General features: G+C 40.9%; 1 protein-coding gene and 1 long non-coding RNA gene across 3 annotated transcripts in view; one reads left to right on the top strand and one right to left on the bottom strand.

The window, feature by feature from the left end:
- Positions 1 to 24,523, bottom strand: part of CDK6 (cyclin dependent kinase 6) — a 258,001-nt gene that overhangs the window by 36,701 nt on the left and 196,777 nt on the right. The window lies entirely within an intron of this gene.
- Positions 7,760 to 23,523, top strand: LOC123383876. The gene is made up of 3 exons (XR_006594210.1): positions 7,760 to 7,893; positions 8,588 to 8,860; positions 22,751 to 23,523. It is a non-coding gene; the product is annotated as an uncharacterized LOC123383876 (long non-coding RNA).

A 24,523-nucleotide genomic window follows, 5' to 3' on the forward strand; every position in this document is an offset into this window, starting at 1 on the left:
CTCCATACTTCTCAGTCCAGAGTGATGCAGGGCTCAATCTCAGATGCTTAACCAACTGAGCCACCCAGGCGTCTGTTTCTTTGTGACTTTTTAATGCTTTGAAAGTCTAATCCATTCTAAGGTTGTAAGTATTTCCTGTAGTTTCTTTATCCTTTTATGGTTTCATTTCTAATACTTAAATAAATTATTATTTGCTCCACGCTAAGGAATAGAGACTCTAATTAGATTATCATTCCCCACCCACCCTCCCTAACAAGTTGACTAGTTACCCTATCTTTTTTTTTTTTTTCAACGTTTTTTATTTATTTTTGGGACAGAGAGAGACAGAGCATGAACAGGGGAGGGGCAGAGAGAGAGGGAGACACAGAATCGGAAACAGGCTCCAGGCTCCGAGCCATCAGCCCAGAGCCTGCGCGGGGCTCGAACTCCCGGACCGCGAGATCGTGACCTGGCTGAAGTCGGACGCTTAACCGACTGCGCCACCCAGGCGCCCCTAGTTACCCTATCTTACTTGTTGAACAAGCCAGTCTGTCCTCCAGAATTTGTGAATTTTATAAGTCACATCACTTCCTAAACTGGGGTCTCTATTCAGTTCTATAAATGTCTATCATTTCTTCTGCTGGTACTAAATTGTTTTCATTATTGTAGCTGCATAATGCATTTTAGTGGTTTGCGGTGGAGAGTTTCCCTTCATATGCATGTGTGTGTGTGTGTGTGTGTGTGTGTGTGTGTGTGTGTGTGTGTGTGTATTAATTAATTCTTGGCTATTTTCACGAGTTTAACTCTTCAGATGAATTTTAGAAAATCCCCCTGGGATTCTGATTGAAGTTGCATAAACCCATGAGTTAATTTCAATATTCAATCTTCTTATTCAGGAAGATGTAGCATCTTTCTAACATTTAACTGTTCTCTACATCCATGTAGGTATTTTAGATCTCTCGATCAAGTTTATAGTTTTCTGGATATAGGTCCCACACATTTGTTCACATGAGTCTACATTAAAAAAATTTTTTTTTAATGTTTATTCATTTTTGAAAGACAGAGAGAGAACACAAGCAGGGGTCGGGCAGAGAGAGAGGGGGACACAGAATCTGAAGCAGGCTCCAGGCTCTGAGCTGTCAGCACAGAGCCCGACGTGGGGCTCGAACTCACGAACCGCGAGATCATGACCTGAGCCGAAGTTGGACGCTCAACTGACTGAGCCACCCAGGCGCCCCTGAGTCTACATTTTTAATTTTTACTGGGAATGAAATGGAGCTACCACCAACTCTGAAGACTTGTCACTCTGTTGTCTGAGGTCATAATCCTGACTGTTCTTGAGTCATGGGTTATCTTAGATTTGAAGAGTGGAGGAAGAAGGAAAAGAGGGACATTTTGGGGGGAATGGTTTATATTCATAGTATGAAGACTATAAACCTCCCAGAAAGGCTGTAAAGGTTAAAAAACATGCAACCCAAAGCACCAGGGGTTAGTAAAAAAAAGAGAAATAATGTGCTAATAAGCACTCAGATTGATGACTCACTGCATTGGATCATCCTTGGGAAACCACCTACTAAGCAGAATTAGCAGTTAAGGCGTTATTTTTGGTGCAGGATTCATTGCTACTTCCTCTTGGGGAAAAAAAAACCCCTGTTATATCCTAGCTCCCTAAAACATTTGAAAATGGTCACCCTGGCAGACCAGCCTATCAGGTAACAATGCTATTTCTAGAACAGGGCAGGGGTGTGTGCCCTGTAGAGACTTCTGTAGAACAAGATAGAAGCACTCAGCCATGTGTAATGGAAAGGAGAATAAACCAGGAGACAGAAGACCCAGCTCCTCATGCTGACTCTGTAACTGATTAACAAATCACTGAGTGCAGGCAGGCAGGCCACTTAACCTCTGCTCATCTGTTAAAGGACGGTTATCACAGCTTCTGCCCTACTCTATACCACAGACGTGCTACCAAAATAATAAACTATGTGGATGAAGCAGTTAGAGCCAGTGAGAAGTAAAATTAGCTTCTCAGTGGAAGTAATGCTATCTATCAAACAGCAAATGTAATGAACTTTCATTCCAAAGTTATTCCTTTTTGCTTAATATTGTGTTACCTCCCCCCATTCCTACCCCCTTCGTGGTTTCTTTTTCTCATTGTGTCTCAATGTGGAAAGAAAATGCAATGCTTTTGTTTTGGTCCTATCTCTGAACAAAAATCTCTGAATTTAATTTACCCATGATATTCTGCTAGGCTATTCATAAAGATCACTGACTTAGAAAATTTAAAGATGATGCAGTCAGGAAAATGACAAATATGGGGGGAAATGTGTTTCCTTATTGAGTATCCATGGCAGTAAAGCTCATTAGTTAGATCATTCCCTCTCCCTCTTCAGTACAGTAGTAAATGAAATACACTCCCTCTCTCTGAACACATTAATAAATTATTATTAGAATGTGTATTTCCCCCATTAGTAGTGAGTTTGAACATTTTAATTCTTATATTTATTTATCATTGGTAACACTTCTGTGAATTTCTATTTCTCAGTTCTAACACAGCCATATAAATTTTGCTTAATGAAATGGGGTAAGAATGATAGATAAGACATACTTTGCTAATCCTTACAAGTAACTCTGAAACGTAGTCCTTACTAGCTTTATTTTATGGATGAGGAAGCTGGGGCTCAGGAGAGTTTTGTAACTTAAACAGACACAGTCATGTATGTGGTAAGTGTAGGAGCTGGAATCAATATTGCTAATTCCGACTGCTTCTTGATACTATTTTATCATATATTAAATGCAATCTACCAAAGCACATTGAAAACGTATGTTACCAAACAAATATTAAGGTCAGTCTTTGGCCTCAGCACAGTCTTTGTTTTATTTATGAAAACAAATGAATTTACAAGAATGAGGAGGTTGAGGGCAGAGGATTCTACTTACAATCTGTTCACATTGCATATTCTCTAGGGAGGTAGGAGTCTATCTGCCACGTATTTGACTTTATAAGAGAAGGGTTATCATGGTCAAGAGGCTTTATGCCAGTCATACAAATGAAACATTTAGTTAAGACAAGTACTTTCAGGGGGCACCTGGGTGACTTAGTTGGTTAAGCGTCCAACTCTTGATTTCAGCTCAGGTCGTGATCTCACAGTTTGTAGGTTTGGGCCCCATGTCACCCTCTGGCACTGACAGTGCAGAGCCTGCTTGGGATTCTCTCTCTCCCCCTCTTTCTGCCCCACCCCCCGAAAGAAACAAATAAACATTAAAAAACAAACCCACTTTCAGGTTGTGTTGCTTTAGCATGTAACCAACACACACCTTTGATTACTTCGGGTTTTCATGCTCTGAAGTCTCAAAGACATTTAAATTTTCTTTATGTGGTAACTGAACCGCTCTCCTGTGTGCAGTATCAACTGTGCAGGTGATACTAAGAGAGGATGGTATGGTATATGATATAATTAACAGCATGTTGATTTACCAAAATATACCTTTAGGATATCTTTGATGTTATTATTTTATTAACATGAGTACCGTTCTTTAAATACACGATTTATTTCAAAAGATAAACCTGGCACCTGAGAAGTGGAAGTCTCTGATACCAGGGAAGAGTGTTCAGGCTCAGCTAGGAGTGGCTGAGTTGCATAGCCACACCGACCCCACAGCGCTGTCACAGAACAATGTCCTACTGTCTCAGGTTTCACTGATGCACTCATTTCAGGCTGAACTTTTCTGGTACCTCTTCCCACTTGTTTGGGCGTTTGGCCAATGCTCAGATAGAAGGACGCTTCAGAGAAAATGGGGTTTGCCTCACAGAGTCTTGCTTTTGCAAGGCGTGGGCTCTAACAGACAGACAGAAGGACAACACACCCTGTATGGACCCTCCAGAGCAGGCACGGACTCCAGACCTGCTCTGCCACTGACCAGCTGTGACCCAAGAGAACAACATGAACTCTGTTTCCTTAGTCTACTCCTTTAATGTCCCATCACTCACATACGAAGTTATAATGAAAATGTCCACAAATTAAATACATTTTCCCTACTAATGCTTGAAAAATGTCTTTTGACGCTCAGAGTTAACCAGCTCTTGGATACCAATGGTACAAAGAAAATTACTAACTTCTGCTCATCAAATGTAAGATGCTACCAGTCGCAAATTACATCCTGATTCTAGAAATAATCAAATATGAAAAAAAAATGAACATCTCGGAAACACTGAAATAGGGTAGAATAGCTGATAAAATAGTTATTTTCTCATAGGGAGGTAGTGAAATATTCCAGGTACTGTGTTCAGACTCTCTTCAATATTACTCTGGAACTTGTGTCTTCTGTTGCTTTAGAGATCCATTTAATTTTCCAGTTCACTGAATACAGATTTACTTATAGTTTTTTTTTTCTTTTCAAAGTATTAAAAAAAAATTGGAGCTTTGGTGAAAAAACATGGAGAGCTGCCAGTCTAAAGTTCTTAAAAACAGCAAACAGAAACCTTGATTGCTAAGCACTTCTCAGTTACAACACGCACTTCTTGATAACTGACGAGTGGTAGCAACTTTACTGAATACTTGTCATGGAAAATTCAGTAAAGAGGATTATAGGGTAAACTCTTTTGACACAATTTGGTGACCAGACCTCCAGCTTCCTTTGTGTATTAGTGGACTGAGGAGCATGTTAGGAAGCTGATAAAAATAGCTTCAGTTAAGCTCCAGTCATTCTCTTCCCTCAAGAGAAGCTTTCTTGCTCAGCAGTATTACCAGAGAGCTCGGGTTTGGTACTTAAAGTCTTCCTGTTCTCACTGGAAAATTGGAGTCAGTGCCTGAGTACCACCACCATGCTAGCTTCATGCCCAAAGATCCCATCAGACTGTGCAGGGTTAAGCTGCTTTGTACAATTTCCTTTGTCTCCCCCACCTTTTCTCTAACTTTTTGGTTGTTGTTTCGTTGTTATGGGTAGTGACAGTTTCTGGTTTCTTTCGTTTATCAACGGTTTCCTTTACCACAGCCTCTATTCCTTCTGCTGGAAGCCTGGCACAATTGGAAGCTGGAAGAAAAACCACAACTGAATAGGCTGGCACTTACTTTAACAGTCATTTCCAACCACAGATTAATACTATTACTGGATTTGACTAACGGCTCTCAATCAGCCTAACTGTCATCACTTGAGAACATGAGAGCCAGTGAAGCCAAAAGGGAAAATAGAAGCAAATCCAAATCATGGTGTAGTTCTACTGATTTCTCATCTTTTGAATCCAAAAGTACCTCTCTGGATATCCTCTACTTGGTTCTCCTTAGTGATCTGCCTAATGTGTGGATCAGGACATAATACCCTCCTGCTATAACCAGCTGGAGGCTGAAGTCAGCTGGTAAGGGCTGTCATGGCATAAGAGGGCAAAGTGCTCAGCTGCCCACAGAATGCCTTTGTATCCTTCACCTTGCACTGTCCACCTTTGGAAACTGCACTGGAGGCTGGTGTTCAAGGATGTTAAGCATCCAGCATCAAAGTCCAAGTGAAGGAGGCCCTCTTGGAGGTTCTGTGTTGATAATGGAGGTACCACTCAATGCTAGCCTATCACAGTCAGGAACCTGGTTTTTCTCGTCATCATTTACTTTGACATAGCAGACTCCAGGCCTAGTGCAGGTGATACTAAGAGAGGATGGTATGGTATATGATATAATATATGGTTGGCTCAGCAAAAATCAGAGTCTATCCCACCTTGGAGCTTTCTGCATTAACAGAATTTTCCATTAGATGAGTAAAGGGTTTGGGAAATTGTTAGTAGTCCTCATCTTTTGGTCCTGACAGAATCTATCTACATAGAGAGAGGAGGACTTGACGATTATTATTTTCTAACTGACAACTGTTACGTCCTACTCTGGGTGGTATTTCAAACACATCAATCCCAATCTTTCTCTTTAAAAATGTAGTGAAAGGCATGTGTTTAAGACACCACTGTCATAAATAAAGAATAAAAATCTTTCTGGAGGACAAATTGGTTCCATGCATCAAAGGCTTTAGGTTTGTTAATATTCTTTACCACACTATTTCACTTCCAGGAATTAGTCCCAACGAAACTGTCGTGAAAATGTGGAAAACTTTAGTATCAGAACAGATATCACAGGTATGCTTTAAAAATTCTTGCAAATTTCACTCATTCAATAAATATCTGCTACATGCTTACTATGTGCCCGCGAATGTTTATATATACATAAATGAGATCAGGATATGTATACATATATACATATATATATGTACACACACACACACACACACACACACACACGTTTTAATGTTTATTTTTGAAAGAGAGAGAGCAAGTAGGGAAGGGTCAGAGAGAGAGGGAGACACTGAATCTGAAGCAGGCTCCAGGCTCCAACCTGTTAGCACAGATGATGCGGGGCTAAAACTCACGAACCCGTGAGATCATGACCTGAGCTGAAGTGGATGCCTATCCAATTCAGCCACCCAGCTGCCCCAGGGTCAGGATGTATTTTTGCATGAGAAAAGTAGGTTACAAAAAACCATGAGCTCACTTTTATAAGAAAGTCAAAAGGTTATAGTGCATAGGAAAACAGTCAAAAGACAACTTGCTAAACCATCAGTAACAGTAATCTTTGGGTCACTGGCTTATGGTTTATTTTTCTTTATTCTTCTTTCTCCTTACCTTTGTAAAAGAGAAAGTATTTTATAGAAATCAATTTTGAAATGATGTAAATCTCCTGATCTGTATCAAATGTTCACTCAAAGTTTTAGCATCTGTTGATGATTTTCTAACACTATCATTCCTTTTGTATTTATTAGTTACCATTCTACTGTAAGAAAGAGCTTTTTCTTCTTTTTACCTATTTATGTCAGTATGGACTCATGGATTTTGTTTTATTCAATAAAATAACTCATTATTTTTAATGGGTTATAATTCATTAATATGTAATTATAGTAATATGTAATCATATTTTCATGCTCAAATTGTCTCAGATTTGTCCAGGGGTCTCCTCAAGCCAAATTCCGTGTGCTTTTGACATGTTCCCATTTTTATTATTTTCTTACTTTCTGGTACAGCAAGATGCTCTAGGCTTATCTTATATTCTTTTCTCACATATATATTTATATTTTTAATATTTATTTATTTTTGAGAGAGAGAGAGCGGGGAGGGTCAGAGAGAGAGAGAGAGAGAGAGAGACAGAGAGAGAGAGAGAGAGGAGAATCCTAAGCAGACTTCGTGCTGTCAGCACAGAGCCTGACACAGGGCTTGATCTCACGAACCATGAGATCATGACCTGAGCAGCAACCAAGAGTTGGATGCTCAACTGACTGAACCACCCAGGTACCCCTCTTTAACCATATTTTCAAAACAGTCCTAAAATACCCATGTATTACTTTTGTTAAATGAAGGAACATAATACATACTATTAAAAAAAAACCTTACATAGAATGTAAGATTATTTAAAAAGTACAGATTGCTGACACTGTATGGTTTAGAAATAATTAAACAAATGGGGCTTCTCTCTGAGTTCCAACTGAGATGGCAGAGGGGAGCATCTGCCTTACAAAGCGGTATGAAAGGCAATTATATCCAGTAAAATCATTAAATGTGTAAGTGGCTCTTTTCTTGGTTGAAACCAATAAGGCAACCATGCAACACCAGATACGAAAGGAAATGGTTAAAGTACACTCTGTCCAGTGAATTTGTCATAGCCAAACGTCTCCTTTTCCCCACCCCCTCCTTGCCCCTCCCCGGCTGCTCCCAAAAACTGCATAGAATAGTGAGACAAAATCATTTTCATCTGTGATTGAGTTTCTTCCTGCTGACTGTCTGGAGTTTCCCTATGAGCTGGTGTGAGGCACTGCTTCCTGTGGCTCAGAGAAAGACTCCATGAGGGCCGATGCACGTTGGGAACTGCACCCTCTATTCTGTAAGGCACCGAGGTAAAGAAAACTGGAGCCCCCGTTCCTCCCTTTCAAGGAGTGAGTAGACCCCTCACCAGAAGAGTGCACTGTCTGGTTTCTCTAATCTTATTAGATGGGTTTACTGAAACTCATCGTATGCTCACAGCCTCTTGCCAGATGCCAGGATCAGTTTTAGCCTTTGTGGTGACTGTGGTGGGGTGGAGGGGACACAGGGAGCCCTGCAAAGATTAGTCATTACTTCATTATTGAGTCATTTGGCCATACTGCCCAGTCAGCTGTGACTTAAGTTCATGCTCTGTGCCCTAGGCATGAGGTTCTGTCCCAAATCCTGGCACTCCAGGCCCGAGGCTTTTTGACTAAATTCTTCTAACATCCGATATTACTTGTGACAAGAATCTAGCCCTTATCCTGATCTAGAAACATGACACACCCAGGTGCTTTAACAACATAAACAATAATAACAGTGGCTCGGTTTTACGAAGCATAGGCAATGCAAAACACAGAGCTCAGTGCTTTACATGCACTGTTTCATTTAACCTCAGATCAACCCTAGGTGGGAAGTCTATAATAATACCCTCATGTTACAGTTGAGGAAACTGAGGTCAAGAGATGGTTAATAATGACTCATTACTACCCAGCTAAGAAGTGGTGGAGGCAACATCAGATGCTCCAAAGCCAGTTTGTGGCTGTTTCACTGTATGGTGTCCTTCAGACAGGCCTATGGAACCGTGTGCGGACTTGGGACTTGAGACCCTGCCTGAACAAAAATTTCCAGGTTTCAAAAAGAAAAACGAATGAATGGAAACCATCCTGGTGAGCTTGATGTTGAGACCAAGTAACGTTCTTTGGTTGAACCCAAGAAAAGAGGGGATCCCACGTAACCACGAGTCGGCGGAGAACACGGAGTGCGTTTGCCACCTAGCACTTCAGTAGCTCATTTGTTCCTTCCACGCGTTTGGGGGTCTGTGACAGACTCTTCACCATGGTGAGCGTGGGGACTACAGAAACGACAGGACTGACGTGGGTGGTCCCTGACCTTGTGGGGCTATGGTTTAGGGAGAGAGAAAGGAAAATAATCGTTAGATAAGCAGTGAGTGCTTTGAAGTAAGTAACATGCTCTGGTGGGGAACAACAGAGCAATGAGGGATGGCCACCTAAAGGGGGTGCCATTTAATCTAAAAGATGACACAGAAGAGGCAGAGCCGATGAGGTCTATTCACGTCCCTTTCGTCTGTGAAAGTAGTTGGAATTTTCAGGCACTGTTCAAGAATGCTTTCCTTGGGTTCTGTTAAGGAGGTCAACCACTACACTTCACAATCCATGTGCTTTATCACTAGTGCTTTCTCCCGGTAGTTAAAAATGTCCCAAATTAGATATAAATTGAGATTTTATGCTTCAGCCTAGGACTGTTCTAATTTTTTTTTTTAAGTTTATTTATTTATTTTGAGAGACCGAGAGAGCACGGGAGGGGCAAAGAGAGAGGGAGGGGGAGAGGATCCCAAGCAGGCTCCCTGCTGCCAGCGCAGAGCCCGATGTGGGGCTCGATCTCACAGATCTCACAAACCATGAAATCAGGACCTGAGCCGAAATCAAGAGTCAGATGCCTTAACCAACTGAACCACCCAGGCGCCCCTATTTTTTTTTTTTTAATACGGAAAATCAAATCACTTCAGAATCAGGGATAAGAGAGAAGCTCTTTGTGTTTTGCGGAGTTCATCCAAGTAAGTGTACCATTTGTTTCTTCCCTGTGGAATGGTGATAATCAGTTCTAGGAAAGATGATGAAAGAAAAGAAATGGGTCCGGAGGGTCCTAAGGAAACAAAGCCAAATGTGCTATTCACATATGAGCCCTGAGGGGGACAGGAGAAGGCAAAAGCAGTGAACTGGTTCCAATTTTTTTCCCACCAATGCAGTCTGTGTAGTGGTCAGATACGGCACTCAGAACCAAAGGCTTTTTCATAGTCAGCACTGCGGAGTCCTGACCCAGCCTCTTTGTATTTCTGAAAATGGTTATTTTATCATCTCAAGAGTAGAGATTCTGGAGAGTCGGCTGAAGGCAACAGCACAGAAGACCCAGGCTCCTTCTTTACTAGAATCTGATTGCATTTTCTCTGAGGGAAGGGAAACCCCCTAAAGATATGTGGGACTGGGACTGGAGGCCATTTACAGTTAAGAAGGCAGTATTTTTGATGTTTAGAGGATTCGAATCATGATTACTTTCTTGTGTTCAAAGCCTGTAACAAAATGGTTGTATGCTCTCTACATGGGGCAATTTGATATTCCAAGACCCTCTACTCCCTGGCTTCCAGAAGTCTATTTTTTCTCCATTGTAATACTTCCTCTATACCAAAAATTAACCCTAATGACTAATCTCATCTCAAAGAAAAAGGCTTGTGAAATCTGCTCCTGATGCACAGAGATGCACAGAGTAAGTGCAGAATTACCCATTAAGTAACGTGTACAGTCTGACAAGGCCAACGCTCCTTTCCCAAGGCCTAGTCCCCCCACAAAAAAGAGGGAGGAAAGCCTGTACTCGAATGATCAGAGCAGCCATTTTATTGTGTCACAAATATCCAGGGCCTTGGTTTCTTCCATCACACAGAAGTGACATGGAGCAGCACGTTGTCCTGCTTTGTCTGCCAGTGGAACTTCACACCAACTGACCGAAGCTGTCAGCACCTGGGGCTGCCAGTGTGGGCCTCCAGACCGTGAGGTCATAGGGTCAGATATGTGGCCTGGCGCTGCGCCGGGGCAGGGCTGTGTCTCCAAAGAGGCCAGCAGCCAGCCAGGCAGGGCCCTCTCTGTCACAGCTTGGCCACCTGTCTTCGAGGGAAGAAAATCCTATTTCATGAGGCTTGGCATAGAAAGCAAATTGTCTACCTCCATATCCAAAAGCACTTGAGTGGCAGAAGCAAAAGAGGGGAAAAGCATAGACCCCAAGTGTGGACATAAAAGGGGATCTCTTTGGAGATGAACCTTCTGGTTAATTTGATTTGGATTCCAGGGTGTTTTCACCCAGCTCTGACCAATCTTAAGCTGTGTTTCCTAGGCTTTTAAGAGAATTCTATTAATGAAGTAACACAATGCCAAAGAAATGGCATCACAGGGCTTTGCCCTTTCCTGCTTTTTAAAGGCCATCCAAACCATCATTCCCTAACATACCCATACAGGAAGAAAGAGGAGGCTTATCTTGTTTTTAAACTATTGTGTTACCAGCATTTCAATGGCACAAGAAAGATAAGTAAACGCTTGCAAAATAAGGTCTGATCCAAGCCTCACCTGATCCGCAGTTTCTATCTTGCCGAGTGCACGTGATAATAAGATTTCAAGCTCATTAGAAACTGTAGTTCAATCCAGAAGTGTGCTTCTACAACACAAGGAGGGCTGCTGATTACTTTGCAGTGAAGCCACTGTCACAAACAGGATTTCCTAACGAGGTCTTAGGGCAAGGAAGCATCATTCTAACTTCGGCTCTGCCATCTGGGCGGCCCGCTGCTCCTCCCCTACTGTAAACAGGCAGTTGGAGGGGCCTGGGGAACACTCTTTCCTATTGTTCTTCATGCCTCTCGCTTCCCTTTCATCTCTGGTAATAGCTGGACTTTGTGAGTACACTGGATGATCTTCCAAGTCTTTCCTTTAGAGTTTTTTTTTTTACTTCATGGATACTCCTTAGAAGGGCTCCATCTTTTGGCCTCTCTCATCCCACCTGTATTTGCCCACAGGTGTGGCTTCATCGCTGTGCACCGTTAAACTGACTGGAAAAGGGGTCCTAAATATCGTGTGTGCAGCTCTCACAGTCCAGCAGGGATTGTCCATAAAACACACTATTTCCCAAATTACACCTTCCACTCCAGACAGGCCATGCTTTTCCCAGAACACACTGCTATCCCTGTGGCTTGTCTAATGCAGTTCTTGTTAAAGATCCAATTGACTATCTCCAAGATCCAGCTCAGGACTAACTTCGTGAAGTCTCTATTTTTCTAGTCCAGTTCAGAATGATATGGAGCTTTTCTAAGCTCTTGTAGTATTTAAAACCGGACCACGTAGCTTAGCACTTACATGTGCACAGACTGCGGTCCACTTGCTAATCGTGACATCCTAACACATCAGGTCCATTTTTCTTATTTGTTCATGTAGGTTATAACCTCTTTGAGGTCCTGGCCACCAACCTTGGTATGTATAAGAGAGAAGTGGTCTTTTCTTTTTACTTCTTTGCTATCTTCCATAGTGCCCAGAATAATCTTAACCACCTGGTAGGTTTTTCAGAGAAAAAAACCTATAGGAATCCCTGGTTTTGGTAAAGTTTCGTTTCCTTATGATTCAAGTGGACTGAATATTTAGAAGTGTAAACATTAGAATTACCCAGAGGAAACATGTTAGAACCAGTGTCTACTTAATATGTTTATATCATTTTGATTAGTAAAAGGATATAACATTTCAATATTTAAAATAAGTGTTTTCTGGGAATATTAAGTAAAAACCAAACTTCACTGAAGAAAAATGTGGAGACTGCGTGACTGGGGAGAAATATGGCAAAACTATTTTGAGGAAGGCAAGGAATGAATGACGCACTCGGTCCACTTTATGTCCAAACTACTCAGAATAGGCTGTGAGCCATAGGCTGCATGTTGACTCATTCATGCATTCAATACTTGTTTGCTCAGGGCCTACTTTATGCCATGGGTGTTAGATGTTAGGTATATGGTGGTCAGCATGAGTAGTGAGACAGACGGGTTTTAAACCTGGAAACACTATTATAATAAACATGTATTTGCAAACTGTGGTAAGTGCTACAAAAGAAAAGAACAAGGTGCTATTCCAGTGAAAATACCACAGGATTCTGATTTTATTTTGCATTAGAGAAGACCTCTTTGAGGAAATAACATTTAAGATGAAATCTGAAGGATGAAATGGAGCAGTCAGGAGGTGAATTGGGGGGTGGGCGGGGAATAGTTCAGGCAAGGACTTCAGGAATCACTGCAAGCAGTCCCTTGGAGGCATGGATATAATTGCTGCATCTGCATGGCAAAGCCAATACACGTATGAATCTCAATAGAAAGGATTTGGGGTATTCATGGACTCATTCAACAGATATTTATGGAATGCTATGTGCAAGATACAGTTCTATGCCCTTGGGATATCCAAGTAAACAAAGCAAATGTCCCTTTCCCTGTGGAGTTTATGTTCTGTGACAAGACATAAAGCATTCACTTATGAACTTATATTCATCTAAATACTGCAGGTCTGGCAACAGATCTTGGTACGTATGTGATGAAAGCAGAGGAAAGAATCGTGATGTAAGGGATGGAGGGGACAGCTGTTATAATTCTGCATGGGAACCTTGTGTTTTTGTGCATCTTTTGAGTTAGAGGCACTGGCAGCTTTTGTCCTGGACTAGATTTTCAAGTGAACAGCCTTGGAAGATAGACAGTATCTCCCTCTAGAGCACCAGCAGGTCGGTTTACTCTTCAACATAATAATGTCTCCTGCTGGGGCAAAGGTCAGGTGGACATGCTGCCCATTAGAAGAGTCAGGTTCCCTGGAGTCTGATTGTGTAACACAACCCACTGGCCCTCTTCTCATTTCCCTAAGGGAACTGTGCATACACTGGTACTCTAGCTGCTGCTATTGCTGGTAGTAATAAACTGTCCTTGTCTCTCAGCTAGAAGTCTTGTGTCTTCTGCCAGCCTCCATGAAACTGTGGCAGGCTAATTTGTTAGCTTGCAAGGAGGGTAAAATCTCAGATGCTTCACAGCTCTTGCCATTAGTCAATGGACAGACTGAAGAATGGGGACTTTTTAGTTCAGAAAAGTAAAACCCCAGAGGTAGATAAGGCCAAAGTCTTAAAATCAACCAGAGGAAACATGGTTGTGTTCACCAAACATGAATATCAAAACAAGGGGTAAATCCCTAACATTTAGGAGAGGTAAATTTAGGACAAAAGAGGAATTTCTTCACCTTATAGAATTTACCATCTCAGTAAATGGTGCTGGCTGAAAATATAAATTGTTTTCAAAAGGCCTCACTCAGTTTATGGATAACAGACCTAGAATGCCCAATTCAATATGTATTTGATGACTCAGTCTTGGCCAAGTGCAGGATCATGTCCTTCTGCAACACAAGTCTCAGTATCTCTGTCAGAGAAGGATTATTGGGAAAAATTATTAATCCGACCTCACCAGGGCCATTTTTAATCTACAAAATAAAAATTAAACTCTTCACTGTTTTATTGAAGTCTAATTTAGATACACATACATACAGATATATATTTGAGATGGGTAACTATAAAATCTCCTTTACAGCAAAAATACAGTTCATAAAAATCTTAACCATAAATCAGAAATAATCTTGGTAAAATAACACTCATATTTTAGGGCAGTTTCCTCCCAAACTGGATGTGCAGAATACTTCCAGTAAACTTTAACAGGCATATCTTGACAACAACAACAAAAAAAAAGTTCTGTGGTTAAAGATGTTTGGGGAGCAATGCACTATATATCCTGGAAATTCTAAAATCTACATTAATATTAAGAGCTCTGATGAGTCAGTCCCAAGTAAGGAAACTTTTGTTTAAGCCAGCATTTGTCAGAAGATTGTTTTAGTATTATCCTACTACTTCACAGCATGCCTTATATCACATCTTATGAAACACTATTCTATGAAACAGCAGATAGAGAAATGTCCTTTAAAGGTGTTAAAAAGATAAAGATTTTTATGGTAAGGAATATACCATAATGCCAACATTATCTATAAAGCCTCACTAATTTGAATTGAAGTGGAAAATAACAGTGGACAGGTACAGAAAAGATTTCCTGATTTGGGTAGCTGATACAGGATGTGTAGGATCATCTTAACTTGAGGGGATCCTCAGGATCTTCTGTTTTCTTGGGTCTGAAAAGCCCCAATTTCAGGAATATTTCCATTTTTCCACAAAGCCTAACAATCATAATTATAGCCAACATTTATTGCTGCCAATCAATGTGATAGGTGCTATTTTGAGCACTTTACATTAAATTCTCACAATAAATTAGGAGACAGGTACTCTTATTATCCATTTCCACAGAAAAGGAAACTGAGGCACAGGGAGAGTAAGTAACTGGCTAAGGCTCCACAGCTGGTAAGTGAAAGAGCTGGGATTTAAACCCAGGCAGTCTGGCTCGAGAGTTATTGATCCCTACTTATACTCTACTACATTTGGAATTACAGCATGTATCAGCAAACTTCCATATTACAAGTGCAATTCAGACCACAAAGCAATTCGCCAAACCTTCCAGTTGGGTCAAGAAGCCTTATGTAAGTCGCCTGCAGAGCTCAGGGACCATAAAATTACACCCAGAACACATGCTAACACAACTTGAAAAGTCTGTCAAAGTTTTACAGTTGTGCCAGAAGAAAGAAAATACAAAAGAGACAGCATGTACCCATTGTCAAAACAATCTTCCCCTGGCATGATTTCTTTTCACTGATTTGTTACTACGTACAACATGTACAACATTAACCTTACGTAAAGAAACAAGACACTACTAATATACTCATCCTCTTTTAATCACAGTAATGCTCAAGGCCACTTTGTTGAAATGGTTCATCTCTAAAATATCTTTCTTACAAAAAAATGATATACATGTGTATGCATATTCAGGCATACACCACCGCCCCATGCCCCCCCCCCCCCCCCCCACCGCCCCATGCCCCTAATACTCAATCCTTTGTATGCTCTTAGTTGAGTGCCTACTGCTGGCTGAGTGTACCACTAGGTCCTTTTGGCCTTTGGAACTGGTGCTCCTCACTGTGTAGACATTCTCAGCCAGAAAGCAATTCAACAGCTTTTCTGAATTTAGCAATTCAACAGCTTTTCTGTACTCTGCAATGTTTATAGTTTATTCCACTGGTTTTGTTGCAGTGTTGCCATTCTTTTATATGTTGGCATATTTGTTAATTTTCTATTTGCTGCTGTAACACATCATGATAAGTGTACTGGCTTCAACAACACCCATGATCCACCTCACAGTTCTGTAGATCAAAAGTCTAGGGCTGGCTGGGCTCAGCTGGTTCTCTGCTAGAGTCTTATAAAGCTGAAATTGAAGCACTGGCTGGCTGCAATCCATTCTGGAGGTTCTGGGGTATATACTGCTTCACCTCTCATTCGGGGAGTTGGCTGAATTCAGCTCCACACAGTTGCTGTTCTGAGGTTCCTGCTTCCTTGTTGGCTGTCAAGTGAAGGCCACTTTTAGCTCCAAGGGCCTCCCTCTGGTTCTTAATGTGGCCCCTACGGCTCAGAGGCAGCAACAGTGGGCTGAATCCTTCTCACACTTAGAATCTCTCTGACTTCCCCTTCTGCCCCATCTCTTGCCTCTAGCCTGAGAAAGTTCTCTCTTTTAAAGGACCCCTGTGATTAGATTTGGCCCACCCAGATAATCCAGAATAATCTTCCTATTTTGAAATTCATAACCTTAATTACATCTCCCAAATCCCTTTTGCCATTATAACGAAACAAATTCACAGGGAGTAGGGTACAGACATATTTATGGGCCATTTTGGTACAACTTTTGATGAACGTTTCTGGCCAAGATCGCTAAACAGCAGTGAATGATAACACTAACACTACTTCAAAAACAAAAAACAAAAACAAAAATCCCAAACAAGGGCACATGAGTGGCTCAGTTGGTTAAGTATATGACTCTTGATTTGGCTCAAGTCATGATCTCACTGTTCGCGAGTTCCAGCCCCAAAATGGACTTTGCGCAGACAGCACAGAGCTTGTTTGGTATTGTCTCCCTCTCTGTTTGCCCCCTCTGCTGCTTGCTCTATATATCTCTCTCAAAACAAATAAAAATAAACTTAAAAACAAAACAAAACAAAACAAAGGGAGAATTTCACAGCTTGATGTTAAATTCCAAGTTTTACTCTGCTTCCAGAAGACTTTTTAGGTCCAAGAAATAGGGTAAAGATCAGCAGCCAGTTAGGGACTGGTAGAAGGTCTATGACATAAATTGCATAATGAATTGCCTGAGATCAACAATTGTTCAAATGGGAGCTGGAAGAAATGATGGGCAGAAGCACAGGATGATTTCCAGGAACTTCAAAGAGGGTTACTGCAAATGTATATACCTAGGAGTGCATCTCCATTGACTGAGATAATAGTGAAAAAAAAAACAACAAAAAAAAACCCCATTTTTTTTAACATGGAAGGGCAGGAGCAGGATTCTGGACCAACCCTGGCATGCCAGATGGTGACCCTTTGGGGGATGCAGCAGCATCTAGGCAGCTAGAGTGCTCCGGGCAGTGGCTTTTGTACTAATGGGTATGGAAGTATGCCAGTATTTTAACAATGGGTACGGGATGTAGTGCTATTAACAACCCTAAGATATCCAACAATGTGAATATCATGAGAGATAATTTATAACTTTTCATAAATTATATTGATACAATTATTTTATGAAGCAATTCCATTGATGTTGAACATTTTGATCAATTCCACTTTTTGTATTAATATAATCTTTAAATAGAAAAAGTCAGCGTTCAAGAAAAATGGGAAGATGCCAGAAATTATGATATCAGGAGGAACAAATCATCAACCTGAAAGTTTAACCCAATCTGTCTTTTGTATCACTTCTGCAGTTTTCTTAAGGGTCAATTCAGCTTTCTGTGCCTCCTTAAGGGACTTTAATTTAGCTACTCCATTTCCATCTTCATAACTGTTTATCCCATTTACCTCCCTTTCTATTTCATCTTTAGTGTTTCACTTTGACCTACTCTTCTGTTATTTTTAAAGGTCTTTAGAAACCATTTTTTTTCTACTTATAGGTGGGCTAAAATGAAACATAATTTTAGTCGTATTTAATTAGACTTTTAAATCTGATGGTACTCTCTGCCTGAAGCTTTTTCAGGGGAATTTCTGAAGTCCAATTATAGGGCTAGTCTCATAATAAGGACTATTAATTCATAATGGAATTATTTGCTTTTAAGCTTCATCCAGATCCTGTTGTGAAAAATATACTAACCTAACCACATTCCTATAGGGTCATTAGTATGGCCAGTACAAACAGGTGAGGTCTGCTTAAGTCCCAGTTCTCCTCAGAACGTCTGTGAAAAGTTGGGTGTTCGGTCTGTAGACAGCCAGTCCTTTCAGACTGTGGCCTCCCGTTCTTGATGTGCTAATTTTGGTATCTCTTTCAGTTAGCTCAAATTTGCTCAAATTGTATTAAACAAACAAACAGTAACTAAATCCTTGTACATAGGAACCTTTTCTGTTGCCTTCACCTATTTAAATGTTTTTTAACATTTATTTATTTTTGAGAGACAGAGAGACATAGCAAAAGCAGGAGAAGGGGAGAGAGAGAGAGGGAGACACAGAATCTGAAGCAGGTTCCAGGCTCCGAGCTGTCAGCACAAAGCCTGACACAAGGCTCGAACCCATGAACCGTGAAATCATGACCTGAGCTGAAGTAGGATGCTTAACCAACTAAGACATCCAGGTGCCCCTGCCTTCACTTATTTAAGATAACTCACCTGAGTATAAAGTTCTTTGGCACAGACTCCCCCCGACAAAGCTATCGATTTTTCTCTAATCTCTTGTGCCTTTTAAAGGTTAAATAAAAGAGAAGTTTGAAGCCAGCCCAACTTTTCTACCTTTTTGTATAACTGTCAAATAAATTAGTTTGTTCTTTGTAGGCTTTTCCCTTTCTCCATGCAGTTCAGACATTCGCCAGATGTGCTCTGTGACAGCCTGTGTGGCAGATTCCGTGGGTTGCCTCTCTAGTATCCATTTTTCCCTTTCACCTTGTAAGAGAACTTGATGTTCTTCAGACCACCATCTATCTGGTCAATAGAATCCATTCCTCTGGTCTCAGTCCTTGGTTCAAGTGCAGGCATAGACCATAAGCAGTCCTAAGGATAAATTCTGCACTTTTCTTTGGAGCCCTGGTCCAGAAGAATGTGTTCTTTGTCTGAGTGTCCTGGTGTGCAGGTGTGAAACCTGGAACCGCTATAACCACTTTGCCATGCGGGAAGACAGTCTTCTAAGATGCCAAGACATAGACAAGGGAATCTTAGAGAAATGGAGCTGCAGCCTCTGGATTAAGCCAACCCTGAAGCTCACCTATCTCTGGAATCACCATTCATGTGAACTAATAAATTCCTTATTCTTTAGTTGATCCAAATGGAATTTTCTGTACTCACAGCCCTGAGCACCCAAACTACTAGGGTCTCTTTTTCAATGTCTTCCATCCAAATATTCTGAGACCTTTTAATCCACATACCCAAGTCCTGTCTCTGTTCAGGAACACATTTCTATAATTATGTTTTTGATTACTGCATTTCAAGGTCATCAATTTTTTTTCTTTTTTTAAAATATTTATTTATTTCTGACAGAAAGAGAGAGAGAGAGAGCGAGCGAGAGAGAGAGAGCATGCGCATGTGAGCGAGCAGGAGAGGGGCAGAAAGAGAGGGAGACGCAGAATCTTTAGCAGGCTCCAGGCTCTGAGCTGTCAGCACAGAGCCCAATGCAGGGCTCGGACTCATGAGCTGTGATGTGAGATCATGACCTCAGCTGAAGTCGGATGCTTAACCAACTGAGTCACCTAAGTGCCCCAAGGCCATCAATTTCTTAAACCAGAGTTCCATTCTCTATCCTTCATATTTGTTATTTTCTTACCATTTCAAACCTTTTGTTCTTTTCCTCAGCATTCTGTGACAATGTCTCAATACTGTCCTTTAAATCAATGATTCAATTTCCTTTAGTATTAATTCTACTTCTTACTCCCTCTGACCAGATTTTAATTGTGCCACTGTACTGGGTTTCCTCACAATTCCACATCTCATCCACTTCCCTTTCCATCTTAGTTTGCTATTTTTACATTTCAGAATGTTCAATTTTTGCGGCCTTTGTTTGTTTTGGAGAGTGTGTCTTCTGGTATTCTTTCAATTAGTCTACTAATTTTTAGAAAATTTCTTCTGATTTCACTAATCTTTTCAGTTTTATATCTTTTACTTAGGCTTCTGGATAATGTTACTTCTCTTGATCAGTAGTATTTTTTCAAAAGTCATAACAATTTTATTCTTTTAGTTGGCTTGGTTTTCTCATTCTTCAAAGAGGGTCAATCAATCCAGACAAGTTGTAGGCAACAAAATGTAGACATTACTTTGAATGCATTATGTAAATACTGAGTACTCTCTGAGTAGCTCTTAGATTAATTTAAAAAATGTTTTAAAGTTACATGTTTATTTGATGAGAGAGAGAGAGAGAGAGAGAGAGAGAGAGAGAGAATGCACGAGCAGGTGAGGGTCAGAGAGACAGAATCCCAAGCAGGCTCCATGCTCTCAGCATGGAGCCCAACATGGTGCTCAATCTCGTGAGCTGTGAGATCGTAATCTGAGCCAAAATCCAAAGTCAGATGCTTAAACGACTGAGCCACCCAGGCATCCCAGCTCTTAGCTCCATTTTTAACATCTACCATGTTTCATCTAATATTGCCCTCACGTGTCTACCTCCTAAATATCCCATTCTTCTCAGCTCCCCTGTTCCCTTTTTGCATCTGTTTTTCTGGTATATACACTCATACCTGCAAAAGAAAGAGATACCATGCTGATGGCACAGGGGAGGCAACACACAGTGGAGATCTCAACAGAAACAGTGGTGGGAACAGCTGACCATTTTCTGAATTGGAGTCAACCTGTGTTTCTGAAACAAGGGAAGGAGGGAGAGGAAAAAAGGTCTATCTAACAATTTTTAGGTGCACATAACAAACCCGAGTCACCAAATGGGTATCTATCTATCTATCTATCTATCTATCTATCTATCTATCTATCTATCTATCTATCTTCCTACCTACCGTATCCAGTAGGCTCCAGCCTAGCACAGAGCCCAATGTGGGGCCTGAACTAATGACCCTGAGATCAAGACCTGAGCTGAGATCAAGAGTTGAAGGCTTAATTGACTGAGTCACCAAGGTGCCCCCAAATGGGTTTTTAAATCTAGTTCAGGCTAAATGGGAATTTTTCCAAATAATTCTGATAATTATTTCAGTGCCAGTTTTAATTCTGGTGTCAGAAACTGAGAGAGGGGTAGTAGGTATCATTTTAAACTACAAGCTCTTAACATTTTTTTAAAAAATTTTTTTTCAACGTTTTTTATTTATTTTTGGGACAGAGAGACACAGAGCATGAACGGGGGAGGGGCAGAGAGAGAGGGAGACACAGAATCGGAAACAGGTTCCAGGCTTTGAGCCATCAGCCCAGAGCCCGACGCGGGGCTCGAACTCACGGACCGCGAGATCGTGACCTGGCTGAAGTCGGACGCTTAACCGACTGCGCCACCCAGGCGCCCCCAAGCTCTTAACATTTTTAATGACTTTTGATTGAGGGCTCACAGAGGCACTACAAGAAGCTGTTAATTTGTAATCCTTAAAAAAAGGTGCCAGTTTAGAGAAAAAATGCGAAATGTCCATATATTCAATTCATTCCCATTTTTAATCAGGACTATATACGATTTAACTGTCTTCCAAATTAACTTTACTGCATGCTGATACCTGTAGAATCCAATAGGACTCTGAGCAGCCAAACACAGAGTAACTGGCTTCCAAACTACTTCTGAATATCAAAATATTAGTATGTTATGTGATTATTAAATGGTTGGGCAACATAGCACAAACACATTTGGCAGCCTCCTGATGCTTGATTCTAAGGTTTTGAATCTTCTCCCAGGTTTTGGACTGAGAATGTCCAGCAAACTAGAACTGTGCCAGCGATAAGAAAAGAACTAGCACTATCCAATTCACCTCACAGTAAAATCTAATTTCCAATGGAAACCTGCTTTTTGAATAGTCCCTTGCAATGGTTTAATTAGCAAGTAAATACAGCCCACACGTCTATAGCTGTCTCTGTGTCGCATCTGTCACATATTAAGGTTTTGTGAAATGTGTGTAAGAAAACAAGAAAGGATCTAGAAATAATAAACCAGATTCCTGGTTTTATAAAAGCACATGGGCACACATATGCACATACATGTGTACACATATGTACATGTACACACACACACACACACACACACACACACACACACACACACACCCCTAAAGCAGCTGATCACTCTTAGGCCTATCTCTGAGTAGATTCTATCATTTGAAAATGTAATTGAGCCAGCAAAACAGGAGCAATAAACCAGAAACTCAGTACTACCATGTGTCTATCAGAGAAGGATACAGGGAAGGCTGTGTTAAATGCCCTGTGTCTCCCATGGTTAAACTGGGAATGTGAGGGGAGAGAGTGACACAGGGAGAATGGAAGAAAGAAAGAGAGTGAGTCAGAAGAGGAGGACAGAAGTATGAAGGAGGTAAGAGGAGAAAAGCTGAAAGGAGAAAAATAAGAAAAACTAGGAAACCTCTTTAATTTTTATAAGAAAAATGTCCAATGCTTCTCAGTGAAGCCAAGTTCTGGGTCTTATCAGATGACTAGCTCATCTAGTCACCCTGAGAAGGCCAATGGGAGGCAGAAACTCAGTGTGAAACAATGAAGCATGGGTACCAGATAGACCAGACCACCCCACAGCACTGGGCCACATGGAGTTATGGACAGATTGTCATTACACCCTATCATTTTAGGACAAGACCAAGTAGAATCATTTGTCACATCTTACTATTTGTTCTAATTTGGTGCCTTAATACTGTTCTGTGGAAAACTATTCAGGTATATAGTAAAAGTCTCCCGAATAGAGAGAATTATTGTCTTGTCTAGTAAATATGCAAGATCATTGTAAAGCCACAAATAAAATGTTACATGAAGCTTTGAAGGAATTACCAAGGCCAGACTCGACCCAAATCAGAGGTCCAAACTCCAGCTGAAGTAATTCTGTGAAGGCCTGATACTTTTTATTTTGCAGGGCTGAGAGGCATCTCTTATTCATGGGAGCCAGGGGACAACGAAGACAAGTTTGCCATCAACTGAAGATTAGACTGTTAAGAATTGGCTCTCACTGTATAAAATAGCTACTTTCTCTGCCGCTGTTCTATAATAAGAAGTGGATGGCTTCTGGTCTCAAACCAAATGTTTTTATCCCAAACAATGGCTGAAAGAGGTGACCAGGAAGACCGGAGACTTTATGACCAAGGTAGAACAGAGACTATTAGTGCTAGCAATGCAAGGGCTTCTGAAACAATTCCAGTGAGTAGACTCAGAATGCAAAATCTGAAGTAAATATGCACAGGGTCTGGAAAATAAGAAGACTAAGAAGGAAGGCAATGTGAAGAGAGGGCCACGTTCCAAGTGTTGCCCTGAAGGAAGATCAGAAATCAATACACATTATTCTCCAAGCCTAGGCACTCTGGAGCTCTGCAGAATGACCTTCATGTTGTCTTGTCAACTGGAAAAAAAACTACTCTGCAAAACTGCTGGGGACTTTAATCTTGAGATAATTTTTTTTTTTAAACTGACAAAAGGAGGTTGATTCCTTCCCTATCGCTATACAACTGATAAAAAGGAAACCCACAGTGAATTTTACGGTTGAAGGAGGTCTCTTATGCTTCAAACCAAGCTTAACAGCAGTTTTTATAAAATTACCATATTACTTATATTTCACTCTTAATATTATCTTAAAATTTTTTTTGATGTTTATTTTTGAGAGAGACACAGACAGACAGACAGACAGAGCATGAGTGGGGGAGGGGCAGAGGGAGAGAAGGATACAGAATCTGAAGCAGGCTCCAGGCTCTGGGCTGTCAGCACAGAGCCCGATGTGGGGCTTGAACCCACAGGCTGTGAGGTCGTGACCTGAGCCACTTAGCCAAATGAGCCACCCAGGCGCCCCCCCCCAAATTTTTTTAATGTTTATTTATTTTTGAGAGAGAAAGAGACAGAGACAGAGAGAAATAGAGCACAAGTGGGGAAAAGAGAGAGGGTGACACAGAATCTGAAGCAAGCTTCAGGCTCTGAGCTGTCAGTACAGAGCCCGACATGGGGCTTGAACTAACAGACCACAAGATCATGACCTGAGCCAAAGTCAGACCCTCAACTGACTGAGCCACCCAAGTGCCTCTTAATATTACTCTAAAATGCAGGTAGAGAAGGAAGCCAGGGCTTACATGAGAGTCTGTATCTTGTTTTAGTCTTGACAACCCTTCTTAATCTTTGAGAAACTCAATCCTACCTTCCACCTTAAATTTTAACGAGTTTAATAGAAGCTTTTTGGAGGGCAATTTGGTTTAGCTGGCAGAATTTTAAATATGCATGTTATCTGACCCTGTAATTTCACTTCTGGAATTCACCATACAGAAATACTTGGACAAATGTTCCACAAAATAAGCACAAGGATTTTACTGCAAAATTGTTTGCAAGAAGACTAAAAACAACCCCTAAATGTCCATGAATGGGAAACTAAATTGTGAAATAAATGAACTGACAGTTATTCAGCAGTTTGAAAATGAGCTAGATATCTATGAACTGACATAACCCATTATAATAAAATAGTGAATAAAGCAATGAACAGAAGAGTGTGGTATATAGTGTAAGCCCATCTCTCTGACATAAATTTACAGATGTGCCTGTGTGAGTATGTATATATGCATTTATAAACATACACACTTTTGAATTTGCAATAAAGAAGATCTGGAGGTGTATCCAGGGGATTATTTTGGGGAAGCAGATTTTGGATGAGAGT

The sequence above is a fragment of the Felis catus genome, chromosome A2, assembly GCF_018350175.1.
Source record: "Felis catus isolate Fca126 chromosome A2, F.catus_Fca126_mat1.0, whole genome shotgun sequence".
Classification (NCBI taxonomy): domain Eukaryota; kingdom Metazoa; phylum Chordata; class Mammalia; order Carnivora; family Felidae; genus Felis; species Felis catus.